Source organism: Gopherus flavomarginatus, chromosome 10 (genome assembly GCF_025201925.1).
Source record: "Gopherus flavomarginatus isolate rGopFla2 chromosome 10, rGopFla2.mat.asm, whole genome shotgun sequence".
NCBI classification, from domain to species: domain Eukaryota; kingdom Metazoa; phylum Chordata; order Testudines; family Testudinidae; genus Gopherus; species Gopherus flavomarginatus.
The window spans coordinates 55987157-56003717 of NC_066626.1; the positions used below are offsets into that span (position 1 = coordinate 55987157).

The window sequence follows — 16561 nt, forward strand, 5'->3', positions numbered from 1 at the left end:
CTGGCTGTGTTCCTGGTTTGGGGAACCTACTTTCCGCGACTCTGGTGGGTCCTGAGTTTTCCCTTCTCACACAGACAAGGAAAATCCAACCAGCAACACTCTGTCCTCCCGCCTCTCTGACAATCATCCCTGAACACCGAGTACCAAAACCCTCCCAGGCAGCCACCGCCATAGGAGGCAACCCTAATTCGCAGCTGAAAATACCTTTCCAGAACCTCCTTATCCCAGTGACAAACGACCCCAGCTGCCCAAGCGCTCTCACATCCCAAGAGAGAGAAGCTCTGAACTTTCCCCTCAAGCTGCCAAAAATCCTCCCACGCCTACCAGGGCAACAAAAAGTGCCATCAAGCCCCTCACTGCCAAAAACCTGTCAAGTGCCCTGAACCAGATCCTTCCCACCCCAGCCTGGAACAAGTGTCCGGAACCCTCAGCCTGCTCCTGCCAAGCAAACCCACCGTGACAGGTTGGCAGACTCCCCCGTCCCCCGCTGTGCCCCGATGCCCCCAGGAACCACAGTCCTCTCTGATCCCCTGGGACCAGTGTCCCAGTCCCCACCTGCCCCCCACGCCCAGCCAGCCCAGCTGTGCGCCTTTCCACCCGCTGCCCCACCGTGCCTGCTGCACCCGAGTCTTTTCACCCATTGTCTCCTCTCACACCTCCAGTTTCATCAGCTTCTGCGCTATCCTCTCCCGCCCGCTCCATTCCCCCTGCCACCTTCACCCCGCTCCCCCCGGTGTCTTCACCCCCGCTTCGCCCTTACCGGAGAGAAATGAGGCGAGCCCAGGGCAGCGGTAGCTGGACAGAGCCCAGATCGCTCCCAGAGCACTGCGGTGTTCGCAGCCGGAGCCTTGGAGCCAGGACCCGGGCTACATTCAGAGGGAACCAGCAGCGCCGTGTGCACACGCTCCGCACGGTCTGCCCCCTACCGCAATGAGCAGAGAGCGCGGCCGGCACCTCCGGGGAGGGGGAGCCTGGGCTACTGCTCTGACAACTGAACCACAGTGACCCACACAAAGGTCTCCCGGCTGCGGACCTGGAGAAGCGGTCATATGCGGAGTACAGTGCATGCCGCAGCAGTAGAGAGGGGAAGGGTTTTCCTTGCCAAGGGAAGCTACTGAAGATTGCAAGCCGGGGAAAGACTGACCGGGGATTTCTCTGAAACGAAACCACCGATACCGAGAACGTTTGCAGAATCATGGAGCCAAAATTGGGGAGAGGTGGGGGGAAAGAGAGAATCTTGTTCCCCGTTTCCCTTTTCTTCTCACTTCCCCCTCTCAGTTAAAGCTGGTTTTCCTGTGATCTTGGTATGAACTAAAGGACCCATATTTTCCCGTTAACTTTATAGCCCTTCCAGGAAACATTTATAATAATGGAAGTCTTCTGGGACCCATTTCAATCCTCACGGTGCTAATCAAATACGCTGCAGTCTGGTGGCTAGAGTCTGAGAGTGTTTCAGAAATATTGTGATTTAAATCGTGTTGGGGTGGTACCTCTATTAAAATAATTATTTCTCACCACCACCACCCATCAATGTTATTCTCAATTATCTTTTACCACTATTCTAACAGCAAAAAAACAAAAGGGAAATTATACCAGATCAAAAAAAAAAAATCACGTGTACCAAGGTAAATTAGAGAAAAGAAAAACAGTTGAGCCATATAAAGAAGGGATAACTATGCCAGCTTTTTAATGACTGAGTTAAAGAAGATAATTAAGACTAACCTTCTCCAGAGTCCTCACATTTAGAGGTCCCTTATCTGGGTTTGTACCAAAATTAATCCTAATTCCTTCTTACTCCAGTGTTTCGCTAACACTTTTAACAAAGTATCAGACCGGTAGCCCTGTTAGTCTGGATCTGTAAAAGCAGCAAAGAATCCTGTGGTACCTTATAGACTAACAGACGTTTTGGAGCATGCATCTGACGAAGTGGGTATTCACCCAGGAAAGCTCATGCTCCAAAACGTCTGTTAGTCTATAAGGTGCCATGGGATTCTTTGCTGCTTTTACTTTTAACAAAGCAGTTGAAAGAGACTTCACATCCTATGTTTGTTATATAATTTGCCTTTTTATATATGTGAAATATTTTAGCTGAGATAAAAATTACTCTGTGCTCTTTTGCTGACAAAATACAAGGCACAGTCAATTCTAGGATGCAGCTTTGTATTCATACCTAAGAGTGGATAGGGTTTTGTTTTCATATATATATTTGTTCCTCAAAATATTACTGTGTAAATTTTGAAAAATATAAACAAAGTGTTTTTCTTCTCTAAAGTTGCTTCATTTTAACTGACCCTTGCCCTTGAAAACAAGTCTTTGAAAGATAAGCTGCTCTGACCATTTTACTATAATATACAAAATAATTATTTTATATGCACTCCATATTTTCTGCTTTACTGTGCACAATGTGTTATTTATGAAGCATGGCCTTCAAATTTAGGAGAGCTGACAGATTAATACATCTCATGGAATATTATGGCCCCTGAGTTCATCCAGTTCCTCATTTATAAGGGTCTCTCTCCTAACTCTGTGCTCTTTGGGCTCTAATTTGTCAATTTTAGCATGGAGAAGCTCAGGGTTAGAACAGAGTAAATTCATTTCTCCAATCCAGCAGGGAGTGCTTTCACAAAAGTATGTTTTGTTTTCTTTCCAGTAACAAACATCTACTGAAGGCTTTTATACTGTGTGTTCTTTGTAAATCAACACAGGGATTAGACTCTTTCTTAACTGAGCATATAATTTTATCTAAATGCATTTATTTTGTAAAAGCAATGAGGAGTCCTTGTGGCACCTTAGAGACTAACAAATATATTTGGGCATAAGCTTTCGTGGGCTAGAACCCACTTCATCAGATGCATGGAGTGGAAAATACAGGAGCAGGTATAAATATATGAAAAGATGTGAATTGCCTTACCAACTGTAAGGTTAGTCTAACAAGACAATTCAATTGACAGCAGAATACCATGGGAGGAAAGATCACTTTTGAAGTGGTAATGAGATTGGCCCATTTCAGACAGTTGACAAGAAGGTGTGAGTAACAGTAGGGAGAAATTAGTATTGGGAAATTAGGTTTAGGTTTTCTAATGACCCAAACACTCCCAGTCTTTATTCAGGCCTAATCTGATGGTGTCCCGTTTGCAAATTAATTCCAGTTCTGCAGCTTCATGTTGGAGTCTGTTTTTGAAGTTTTTTGTTGAAGAATTGCCACTTTTCGGTCTGTTATTGAGTGACCAGGGAGATTGAAGTGTTCTCCTATTGGTTTTTTAATGTTGTGATTCCTGATGTCAGATTTGTGTCCATTTATTCTTTTGTGTAGAGACTGTCTGGTTTGGTCAATGTACATGGCAGAGGGGCATTGCTGGCACATGATGGCATATATCACATTGGTATATGTGCAAGTGAACGAACCCCTGATGGTGGCTGATGTGGTTAGCTCCTATGATCCATTGTCTACAGCCAAGCTCTAAGATACAATCGCATTTGCTCCAATCCCTCAAAGACAAACACCTACAGGATCTCCATCAAACGTTCTTAAAACTACAATACCCACCTGGTGAGGTGAAGAAATAGATTGACAGAGCCAGAAGAGTACTCAGAAGTCACCTACTACAAGACAGGCCCAACAAAGAAAGTAACAGAATGCCACTAGCCGTCAACTATAGCCCCCAACTAAAACCTCTCCAGCACATGATCAAGGATCCACAACCTATCCTGAAGCATGATCCCTCACTTTCAGACATGGGGGGACAGGCCAGTCCTCGCTTAGAGAGAGCCCCCAAACCTGAAGCAAATATTCGCCAGCAACTACACATCACACAACAATCACACCAACCCAGGAACCAAACCCTGCAACAAACCCAGGTGCCAACTCTGTTCATATATCTATTCAAGGGACACCATCATAGGAGCTAACCACATCAGCCACACCATCAGGGGTTCGTTCACCTGCACATCTACCAATGTGATATATGTGGGGTGGAAGGGTGTGGGTGTGGCAGGGGGCTCAGGGCAGGGGGTTGGGGTATGAGGTGTACGAGGGGGCTCAGGCAGGGAGTTGGGATGCAGGAGGGGTGCAAGGTGCAGGCAGTTGGGGTGCAAGAGGGGGCTCAGGGCAGGGTGTTGCAGGAGGGGTGCAAGGTGCAGGCAGTTGGGGTGCAGGAGGGGGCTCAGGGCAGGGTGTTGCAGGAGGGGTGCAAGGTGCAGGCAGGGGGCTTAGGGCAGGGAGTTAGGGATCGGGGTGCAGGAGGGGTTTGAGCTCTGGCTCAGCGCCGCTTACCTAAAGTGGCTTCGGGGTGGCAGCGGCACACACCGGGGCCAGGGCAGGATCCCTGCATGCCTGCCCGCCCTGTCCCTGTCCCCACACTGCTCCAGGAAGCGCTGCAGCCCCTGGGGGAGGGGGGCGGAGGGCTCTGCGTGTACTGTCCTTGCCACGCCTCCAGATACCTCCCCCGAAGCTCCCATTGGCCACAGTTCCCCATTCCCAGCCAATGCAAGCTGTGTGGGGCAGTGCCTGGAGGCAAGGTCAATGCATGCGGATCCCACAGCCCACCTCACCTGGGGGCCGCAGAGACGTGGTGCCAGCCACTTCAGAGAGCGGCACAGGGCCCACAGCACCACGGGTGGCAATCCTGTGGGTCGGATCCAAAGCCCTGAGGGGCCTGATCCAGCCTGTGGGTCGTAATTTGCCCATCCCTGTGAACTCAGCTCATTATCATATCTCAAGTATCAGAGGGGTAGCCGTATTAATCTGGATCTGTAAAAGCAGCAGAGAGTCCTGTGGCACCTTATAGATTAACAGATGTTTTGGAGCATGAGCTTTCGTGGGTGAATACCCACTTCGTCAGATGCATGTAGTGGAAATTTCCAGGGGCAGGACCAGCCCCTGGAAATTTCCACTACATGCATCTGACAAAGTGGGTATTCACCCACGAAAGCTCATGCTCCAAAACGTCTGTTAGTCTATAAGGTGCCACAGGACTCTTTGCTGCTTTTATCATATCTCAGAGGCAGAGATTATTGGCTGAACTAGAAGAGGTGAGGGAATGGCCTTAATAAATATTCCTAGAGGGATCTTGGGGAAATCAGGGCTATAAATAGAGTGCTGCCAAATTTGAGGTGCTACCACATTCTTCCTCTCATGCCCCTTCCTCTCATGGTCCCCAGCTCTGGCAGATTGCACCAGGGAGAAGGCTCCAGGGCCGTCCTTAGCCGTAGGCAGAATAGGCAGCCGCCTAGGGCACCACTAGGTCTGAGGGCACTGCTCTGCTGGGAGCCCGGACATACGGGAAGCAGTGGAGCATGTAAGAGCAGGGCTGTTGGGTCCTAGAGAGATGAATGCAGCACAGTCTGAGGGAGGGGATTGGCTACTGGGGTCTCTGGGAAGGGGTGGGGGAAGGAACTCACCTGCGAGTGTGACTCCTTCCCCCGGCATGAGGTGAGGCAGGCTCCGCGGCTCTGGCAGTATCCTTTGTTGTCCTACATAACATCCGTTCTTCTCCCCCTTGCCCCATGGAGCACCCCATCTTTCTCCTTCCCCTCACGGAGCACCCCTCTCTCCCCACTCCCCTCCCTGGCTGCCTACTGAGGAATGAAAGTGAAGGTAACTCACTTCCTTGGCAGGCAGCCAGGATTGGAATGGTCGCACAGGACTGGGCTGGGGATAGCCAGATAGCATGTGCAAAAAATCAGGACAGTGGATTGTGGTAGGGTGAGCAGATGTCTCACTTTTATAGGGACAGTCCCAGTTTTGGGGTCTTTTTCTTATATAGGCTCCTGGTGCCTATATAAGACAAAGCCCCAAATATCGGGACTAGCCCTATAAAATCAGGATATCTGGATCTGGTCACCCTAGCTGGGGAGCGCATCTCTCCCTCAGGCGGAGCTGCACAGGGCAGGATGAGCTGCTGTGGCTCCATGGGTGCCCCATCCCTGAGATCAGATGCTGTGCTAACTTCACCATGGTCTGTTGGGCTGGCGGTGGTGCCCATTGGCGTGTGATCGGACCTGAGGGTTTGCTGCTGCTGTTGCCACTCTGCACCCCAAGAGGTGGATTTTGTGGTCCTGCAGTTTTCCACCTATCTCCTCCTCTACTGCAGCTGTTGGACCAGCAGGCTGGGGGGTGAGCCAAGCATGAAAGCAGTGCTGTGTTGCCATTTAGATTGTCATTTAACAAATTTGTTTGCCAAAAATGCTTGCTAACAATCCTGAATTCAATTTCAATTTTTTTTTAAATCAATATCTTAGCCAAAAACAGAAAATTAAGTTGTTGACAATTATTTTTGACAAGTTTGGTATGGGGAAGGGAGTGGGCCAGTTTTCATCAGAGAAACAAAAAATGTTGACTGACTTTCCTATAGCCCCGTTACTGCTAAATAGAGCCCTCCAACAACTGTAATATGCTCATCTCCTTACTAGTGTATAGAGCAGTAGTTCCCAAACTTTAAAAGCCCACGAACCCCTTTCACTAAATTGTGAAATGTCATGAACCTCCTCCTAAAAATGAATATTTTCAGGGATTTAAGTTTAAATTTCCTCCGTGTGATGGATGCCCCAACTGCACGCCCCGCTCTTCCTGGGGTTCAGGCTGGGGTTCGGGCTGCCGGCTCCCCTGCTGATGAGGGTAGGGCTCAAGCTGCCAGCCTCACTCTTCCTGTTACTCAGGCTGCCAGACCCGCACAGAGCACTGGGGTTCAGGCTGCCGGCTCCCTTGCTGACCACCAGGACTTGGGCTGCCAGCCCCAACTGCCTGGCCCCAGTCTCCCTGGAGCTTGGGCTACCAGGCCCGCGTGGAGCGCTGGGGTTTGGGCTGTCAGCTCCCGCGCTGACCGCCAGAACTCAGGCTGCCAGCCCAAACTGTCCAGTCCCGCCCTCCCTGGGGCTCGGGGTGTCTACCTTGCAACCGGGTCCCACCTGCTGTCTCCAATGCCCAGGGTCCTCTGGCTGCCATTAATGAAATTTTTCTTGCGAACCCCCTGCAACATTCTGCAAACCCCCAGAGGTTCGCGAACCTCAGTTTGGGAACCACTGGTACAGAGCAGGGATCAGCAACCTACGGCACACATGCCAAAGGTGGCATGCCAGCTGATTTTTGATGTTCTGGGGTTCTAGCTGCTGCCCCATTGCCAGCTGAGGTCCCAGCCGCCAGCCCCACTCAGCACTCGCTGCTGGTCTGGGGACCCTCAAGGAACCCCAGGCTGGCAGCAGTCTAAGCAGGCCGGTGGCTGAGACCCCGGCTGAGCCACTCAACCCACTGTCGGCCTGGGGTTCCATTCACTCAGCTGGCAGCAGGCTGAGCGGGACTAAATTCAACGAAATAGGAAAACAAGAGCAACTAATGGCAAAGTGCAAGAACCTAGAGATCCTCCTGAAGCACAGTGATAGTTCTGATTTAAATGGGCTTGAACTGTACGAAGAATTGAGTACACTGTCATCAGTGTTGCCACATGCAAAATCGATGATGGACATTGTACAGTTTATTCATACCAGCAAACTTGTTGATATATATATATATCCTAATGTGTACATTACCACTCATATTCTACTGACGATTTCTGTAACAGTAGCATCAGGAGAAAAGAGTTTCTCAAAACTAAAGCTCATTAAAAACTATCTCCGCTCTACAATGAGTCAGGAACGCTTGAGTGGTCTTGCTATTCTTGTAATCAAACAAGACATCACTTTGTCTTTGTCATACGATGACATTATTACTGATTTTGCAGCCAAAAAAGCCAGAAAGATTGCTTTTAATTAAAAACAAATCCTTGTTTCAATACCTCTTCATATAAATTTCCAATAAAATGGTGACAAATTTAAAAAATTATATTTTTTGCATCATTCTGTCAAATCAGAATTTTTTCTATAGTGCTTCTCCTTTCGTGCTAGTTCATCAGCATTACAGTGTGCTTAACTAAACTGGTTTTAATAACATGCATGTGGCAAGTTTTCCAATACCGTAAGCTTATGTTTGTGTTGCTCAGAGCAAGTCAGGGACAGGGCACCAGTTTAATAATTCCGCCTAGGGCACCATAAATCCTAAGGACGGCCCTGGAAGGCTCACAAGGTTTCCAGGCTGAAAGCTCATCCACTGCCCCAAAGCTGGGTCTCCTAGGGCTTCTCTGCAGCACAGGAACACTGTCTCCTAATCTCCCTGAGCAGCCCAGCTCCTTTCCTGTTTGGCTGCTGGGACTTTGGGCAGCTCAAGGAGCCTCAGCATCATTTAGAAAAGATCATAACAAAATGATGTTTTGACTTTTTCTAAACTAACTTGAAGAATTTCCATTCTGCCAGAAATTTAGAAATTTCAGGGCGCGGAAGGGGTAGTTTTGGAATTTTCTGCAGAATGGGAATTCCAATTTGTGGCCATATGATCTAACAACTGCTGAAATTATTTTCTTTGAAGCTCATTATTCATTTCCTAAAAATAAGGATTTTGTTTTCTAAACTTTCTGTTGTAACTTAAGAAATCATCCTTTCGGGAAAAATTCTTCTCTTTGATCCACACTGCAGATCCATCTTGCATATCCTCCTCTTTTTCTGTACATGAAATTCCTCTTTGACCCTTAGTGTCATGTGCATAAAAATATTTTGAATATCTAAGGGGAATCTAAATGAAAAACTAAGTTAGTTCACTAAACAGATTTTGGACTGCAAAATGAATCTTAGCCACAAACCAACTCTTTCTGAGTTTTAACACTTAACATGTTATATTCCTCTACATAGTTTTGATATTTAATGGCTTTAATTCATGATGTGTGCAAGTCACAAGCTGAAAGCCTACGTAAACATCTTGTTTTCTGGGGAAGTAATTAGGGGTGGAGGCCTAAAATACAGCCTTTCAGGCAATTTCACTAGTGAATGGGCTACAGCAGGAGCTAATGGGTCTCTGCACATTTATGTTCGAATTTCCAGCCACTGCACTTGAATCAACATGGCTACAATGCCGCTTCTCCCATTCACCCCCACACTTTACCATATACTATTGTAACTAATTCTGTAGCTGTAACTAGAATAACTAAAAGGTATATTGTAAATATTGACTGCTAAGTGTTTGTCTCATCCCTCTGGTTTTATCTAATGAAAGCTCTGATGTCACAGCTAAACAGGGTCAATACCCAAATGATTCTCAACTACTCTCTCACCAGCAGAGTACCTATCTTATAACCCATGCTATCCTGCCATATTGGAGACATATGAAGACTTTAGTTGGAATTTTGCCTAAGTAAGGAGTCCTGCATGAGACCACTCCCCAACAGACCTAAACATGACTCCGTAAGTACACCTTGGGGAGCGTTTTTATAATATACACACTACACTGCATCAGAGTTAAATGGTTCTGTGCTAGCAAGCACCATCCTGGCCTTGCGAATGTTACAAGATAAAATATTAAATACTTATGACTAGAAAACACAGTTCTGTGCTTTGTTCATCTCTGCAGAATTTAATGACACAGAATTTATTTTATTACGTTACGTAGTCATGCAGAAAGTATTTTCAACAGAATACAAAACAATTAATCAAAAAAGCATTAGTATTAAATCTGCATTGGCTCATAGTTAAAGTTAATAAGCACAGGAATTTTCTTTCTGATGTAGGAAATTATAAAATCTGGCTCTGATTCTGTACTTACACTGGTTTTACATTTGCCAAGGTCCATTGATTTCAATAGAGCTATTGCTGATACACACCAATGTTAGAGTTATCATAATCGGCCTGTTTCTTTTTTTGAATAATCTTGCAAATATAATTTGGCTTGGTAGAATTCAATTTTTTTTAATTAATGTTTATTTTTAAGCTTTTTTATTTTTATCTATTTAAGTTTCACAGTTGCACAAAATTATGAGTTTTAAGCATTTTTAATTAGTTTAAATTTTCACAATTGTGGGAAATTGGGGATGGTCAGACAATGGGCGAACAAACAATTATTTTAAAACAGTAGATGTTGAAATTCCAAAAGTTAAAGCTTTGTAACTGTTAAAACAGAATTTGTCAGCATCACATGTCAAAATATTCAAAGTAAATATCCTTAAATCAAATGCTAATAAGTTCTCAAGAGGAGCATTTTTCTTATAGTGCCTATGTGTAAATTTCAACCAATGGAAATATTTTTTCATCATTTTGTGTGTGTACAGTGCAATTGACGTTTACGAACATTTACTGATAAAAAGCAAATACTTCCAAGCCTAAATATAATCAGTGGAATATAAGTTACCTTAAATATTTGTATGAGATAATCAAAGATATTTTAGTTCTCTAACTTACAAAACCTGCTACCCCCATTCATCTGAATAAATCTTATTTACACAAACATAAAAATGGCCATACTGGGTCAAACTAATGGTCCATCTTCCTCAGTAGCCTGTCTTCTGACACTGGTCAATGCGAAATACTTCAGAGGGAATGAACAGAATGGGGCAATTTTGAGTAATCCATCCCATTGTCGTCCGAACATCTAGCAGTTGGAGGTTTATAGACACCTGGAGCATGGGACTGAGGCTCTGACCATCTTGGCTAATAGTCATTGAACTTATCTGATTCTATACTTTTGGCCTTCACTTGAATAGTCCCGTTGATGCAACCACCGAGTTTACTCACATGCGTAGAAATTACTGGGTCAGACCTGAAACTTTTTAAGTTACTTGTTTGTTACTTGTCTGTTCAGCGGCTAGCACAGAAGGGCCCTGCTCTTTGATTGGATTCCTAGGTGTTTTGATAATATAAATGAATAAATAATCTAAGTTTCTAGTTTGCAAAAAAATATGTAGTAAGCAATACACAATATTGGTTCTTAGTAAGTGATGCTAATGTACATTTCTACTGACTATTGTCCTGGTTTTTTAAATTGAACTGAAACCCTTTTATCCATGTCATAATTTGTCCAAAAATATTTATAGCTTCTTACATTTCAATGTATTCTAATTGTTGAAAAATAAAAGGGTTTTGAAATAGCCCCTAATGATTTTTTCCCCATTAAGGTACTGTATCCTGCCTTGCAGAGGGCATAGATTTACTAATCAAATGGTTCCTTTCCATCACTAAGAGCTATGGGGGAAATCTTGGCCCCATTGAATTTAGTAGTAAAACTCCTATTGACTTCCATGGGACCAGGATTTCACCCTATGACACTGTTAATTTGATTTCCATATTTCATTGAATGCCCATTGCAAAACCATTTAGGCCACAGTACAGAATAAAGCAATAATTAAAATAATCCCATCTGAGTAACTCAGAGATAGCAGCCCTGCTTGCCACCAAGAACAAATGGTTACAAAGAAAAATAACCTCTTAGGAAGAGTTAATGAAGACACCTGAGTGCTTGAATAGATCTTGAGTACAGCTAACCGAAGGACATCCAGTGGACATCTTCAGGGATGGAATTCCACTGAAATCATAAAAGCCACTAGCCACGCAAAGGCTAGGAAAGCTTTAGGCATGTTAAGAGATGTACTGCAGTAGAAATGTATGACTGAAAGAAATTTCATGGGGATCAATTTACACATCACTTCTGTTGGTTTGTTTCTTTCTGGTAAACTTAGCAGGGGAGCCTTCAGTATATGTGGGTTTTTGTGATACAGTATACGACTGTTCCAAATTTAATCTGGCAGGATTCTATATTATAGTTGAAATAATTATAAAATTGTAAAACAGTAATTGTTATGTGCCAGCCATAATTTTGGGGCTTAACAAATAAATGATAGATTATAACAACAAATGTATTATTGATTCAATAACTATTTAAGGCTGTTAAATTGAATATTCCAGACAAATGTTGTATATGCCTTCTATCTCCCTCAGAGTTAAAGTTTTATAATGATAAAGGGAAATTGAAGGGAAATTACTAACCAATAATAATAGATAACTACAACAGATGGTGAAGTCAAATAAGGAAGGTAAAAGCACAGACAATATTTAATAATCCTTTTGTCTTAAAAAGTTCTTTGAATCACATTTGCTTATTAATTACTTATCATTGTTATTATGTTTTAAAGCTCGTGTAAGTGAAGGGTTGAGAACAGTGGCTATTCGTATGTGCATAAGACAACTGAAATTTTGAAAAAGTCTCATTGAGATGTCACTAGAGAAGTGAAAAAAAGATTAGAAGCTACTCCCATGAGAAGGAAAGAAAATATCTAACCAAAAGTCCCATGGGGCTAAATTCTGCCCTTTGGGTGCAGGAGCACTGATGGGTGCATGTAGGGAACAAACAGCAGCTGAAGATTGGGTTGCTAATAATTCTAAAATATCACACAGTAAAAGAACTAAAAGTTTGAATCTGTGTTTTATGATCCAAAAAATAGTTCCCCACTGATCTCTATATAAAAATACAAACTTCATCTGAAGATCTTAATATGGCTTCACAGACATTTTCTATTTGGCTCTGTGCAATACATGCTACCATTCAAAGGCCTTTCCAGCACTGCCCATTATTTCAATGCTCAACTTCAAAGCATTTTGTTCATCTCATTTGCTACTGACCCCATCCTTACTTCCTTCTTGCTCATGAATATTCACTTTCTAGTTGTGGGGTATGTAAGGGCATCTGAAAAAGCCATTTCTTTGGCTGGGTATGGTTTATACAGATTGTTAGTTGTGTATATCTCTTGGCTCTTAACACAGCTGCATCTCATTTTCAGAGTAACCCAAGAACACCAGCTGTCAATGGGATTCTTTTCCTTTATGTCATGTTGAGGTTTGCTGTGTCTACCACACATTGAAATGTTGAATAAAATGTAGTAAAAGCACATTTTAGTCCAAAGGCTAATCTTTCCACTGTACCCAGATCACAGACATAGTAGCTAGAGTATACAATACTTTTTTTAAACAGTTCTCTACCTTCCAACATCCACTACAATTTGGTTGTCTAATTAAGTGAAACTATCTGCTCCTTCCAAGTTTTCTGCAAATGTTAATCAACTGTGAGTCAGTGGCATTTATGCTGCAGCCTGAGAGTCGGACCAGCTTTTTGGGGATCTGCAAAAGTGACTAGATTATTGCAAAATCAGGTTATATTCAAAGATTATATTAGTAATTTCCCCCAGACCCCATAAATTCATTGCTAGTCAGACAAAGGAGATAAACTCTACATAAAAGAGTGTCAATGTAGCTCTTATAAAGTACATCCCCTTACAATTTGATATGTGCCAGAGCCTCAACATTCACATCCAGATTTTGAAATACACTATCTTTTGGGGAGTATTTGGACCTCAGGTTTGGCAGAGTTAAGGACGGGCCTCAAAATTCTGATTGTACAGTTGAGTCACAATTTGTAGCAAAGCAGATGTGGGGGCAGATGTGAGGGCAGATTTAAGGTGTTTGTGTAATGACCATCATCGGACCTATCACCAAGGATTGAACCTCAGGAACTCCAGAGATAAGAGAATGAACTTCTCTGACTTGAGATAAAGGAATGGGAGTGAAATCCTCACCCCATTGAAGTCAATGGCAAAACTACCATTGACTTCAGGGGGGTGGCAGGATTTCACCTTGAGTTCTTTAGGTGAAAGCTGTAGTAAATTCATCCTCTGTAGATCAGAGAGAGACGTACATGTAACATACTTTAAATAGTAGGTTACATATTTCTACACTTCCCATTGTTTGAAGGTGTTTTAAAAGTGCAGAGGCCAAGAACTTGAAATCCTTTGACAAAGGGACAATTCTGAATATAGCGGTAAATGTCCTTCAACCATCACATGCTATGTCTCTTACAAATCCGAGTGAATTAAAGTGTCTGAATCCATCCTTATGTGCTAAATTAAGAAATCTTTTCTTACCAATCTTTTTTAAAAAATGTGAGTAAGTATAGCGGGAGGGAATTTAAGAATATCAGCTGGAAAGGCTATTAAATTCTCTGATCAATCTTACAGAGAAAAAGGATTGAAACGGTTACAGGTCAACATTTTATGCAGGTTTAGTTGGGACTCCATCTTAAGATTTCAATAAAAGATTCCAGGTAAACTGTTTGGAGACGAATTCTAGGGTATGGTAGTGTTAGTCAGACTTTATAGTCATATTATAAGGATAGAATCTACTCCCATATTCCTTGCACACCCCAAACTTGCACTGATTTTAATTGGAGTTATTAACATAACTAATAACATTTGGCAACAATTAATTAACACAGTCACAGATATTCTGGGCCAGAAAACTGAAAGAGCACTCCGGATGGTACTTCTCCATGATTCTGGCAAGATAGTGATTTTTTCCAATCCTAGCTGGGAGTGGATAATAGCAGCACTGTCGAGCAACAGCACTTCATTGTAAGGTGCTGAAGATCTACTGAGTATCCAGTGATAAAACTCTGGTGTCTCCTCAATGGCAGAGATAACAGCTTACAATAGAACGTGTTATTTAGTCAAAGAATGATATGAATTATTATTCTTAAAAACCATAGATATAGCACAGTATCAGCTCACAGTGTTTTATGAACAGAGTAAGACACATTGAGTCATACTCTTGTCTCTCACCAAGTTTACACATTAGTCCATTGATGACATACAGTTTTCTGATTTACACGTTGGTGAGAATTCAAAATCAGACCCCGTCTCTGATCTAAATGCTTTTATTCTAAGGCCCCAATCCTGCAAAGGGATCTCCAGCTAGGACCCTTATACTAGGTAGCATCCCATCAGCTTCAATGGGTCTCCACACAGGGGAAAGGACACATTTTTGGATTTCTTTTCACAGAGATGGCCTAAGATAGATCAGATAAAGGCAGGATACAGAACACTACCTCAGGGAAGATACAGTGAGGAGAAATTACGGGTGGGATTCTAGGAAGAAGGAGTTTTAAGGCAGGATTTGAAAGAGAACAGATACGGTGCTGCAGGGGAGACTATTCCAAGGATAAGCGGTAGAGTGTCAGTTGGAACAAAGTAAGGAGTCTGAAGAAAAGATGGAGGCAACTGTATGGTAAGATGATTGGGAGGGCCCCAGATCTCAAATGGGGTGCATTTCCTCTGCCATGTTTTCCCTCTGGATATTGGAAATAGAGGAAATTGGCAGTACTTCTGAGGGATCGGCTGTACTTTTAGCCTGGTTTTTATTATTACTAGTTTTAAATTTATTACATTTGCTCTGTGTTATGTTAAATATTTTCTTGATGTGACAGTTCCAAAAGCATCCTGTAAGAAACAATAGGGGAAATCCAAAGCAATCCAAAAATGAAATATTATGTTCATATAAATCCCTTATTATTTATTACACATTATGGGGAAATAGTGTTCTTGGTGCTGCCTGAGACAAAAAAATAAAAAAGTCTCTGCCCTGAGAAGCATACTGGGAGACCAGGGGAAATTTATCTGAACTAAATTACAGGAAAAAAAAAAAGGCAAATATGTCAGTCTGAGAGACTCATTTCTCCCTTGCTTCGAGCTGTGCTGAGATGTTAGAGATAAGGGGTAAAATTTTCAAAAGCACTCTGTGACTTTACAGCCAGATTTACAAAAGTATTTAGGCACCTAAAAATACAACTAGGGGACTTGTGGGATTTTCAAAAGTGCCAAAGCAGGTTAGACAACAATTGACAGATTTGTAAAGGGTTTTAGGTGCCTAAACAGGTAGATAGGTACCTAAATCCACCATATAGGTGTCTCCAACATTTTCAAAGCCACAGCTCAGGTGCCATCTAATTCCCCATTCTGCCTAACTCCCTATGATCCCTAAATTTCCACCAGCTGGCATTTTCAAAGCAGGCTAAGTGCTGCTGCCACTCCACAGCTATCAAGAGGCTCTAGCCCTCACTGAAGCTGAGGCCTTGGAGGTGGGATCTTTGAACTAGGGGATAAAACTGCTCAAAACTCAAATTTTTGTTGCAAGGGAAATCCCAAAGTTTCAAAAAAGTTTTCTTTCTAATTCAGAATAAAATGTTGAAATATTGAAATTTCCTGTGGAAAAGGAAATTCCCAAAAAAAATCATTTTTGAAAAAGTAAACTGTTTAGGAGAGTAAGCCCTGGTCTACACTACAGAATTACCCTGAGTGATGTAATTATACTGACCTACCCACCCCGCCTCTGGTATAGACAAAGCTATGTTGGCAGAAGAGCTTCTCCCACTGACATAGCTACCACCTCTCACAGGGCTGGTCTACACTGGGGGGGGGGCTGTCGATCTAAGATATGCAACTTCAGCTACATGAATAGCGTAGCTGAAGTTGAAGTATCTTACATCAATTTACCTCTGGTCCTCACGGCGCGAGATCGATGTCCGCGGCTCCCCCATCGACTCTGCTACCACTGCTCACTCCGGTGGAGTTCCGGAGTTGATGAGGAGCGCGTTCGGGGATCGATATATCGTGTCTAGATGAGACGCGATATATCGATCCCCGATAAATTTATTGCTACCCACTGATAGGGTGGGTAGTCTGCACGTACCCACAGAGGTGGATTAATATACCAACGGGAGAGCTCTCTCCCATCAGCATAGAGCATCTTCATTAAAGCACTACAGCTTTAGTGCAGCTGTGCTGATGCAGTGTTTTAAGGGTGGACCTGCCCTAAGTCACTTAGGCCACTTTTAAAAATTGAAATTAGGGCTTGTGGGTAGGTGTGTTAAGTGCATGTACATATAAAT

At 43.2% G+C, this 16561-nt stretch overlaps 1 protein-coding gene across 3 annotated transcripts in view; it reads right to left on the minus strand.

The window, feature by feature from the left end:
• The window catches only part of LYPD6 (LY6/PLAUR domain containing 6), a 143681-nt gene that overhangs the window by 68647 nt on the left and 58473 nt on the right, over positions 1-16561 (minus strand). Inside the window, exon 1 of one of the 3 annotated variants that reach the window (XM_050969366.1) lies at positions 1145-1183. The exons of 1 other annotated variant lie outside the window; for it this stretch is intronic. The gene's annotated coding sequence lies outside the window, so the exon portion shown is untranslated. Of the gene's footprint in view, positions 1-760; positions 848-1144; positions 1184-16561 lie in introns of those variants that run through there. One more of the 3 variants, XM_050969364.1, reaches the window with a different exon arrangement.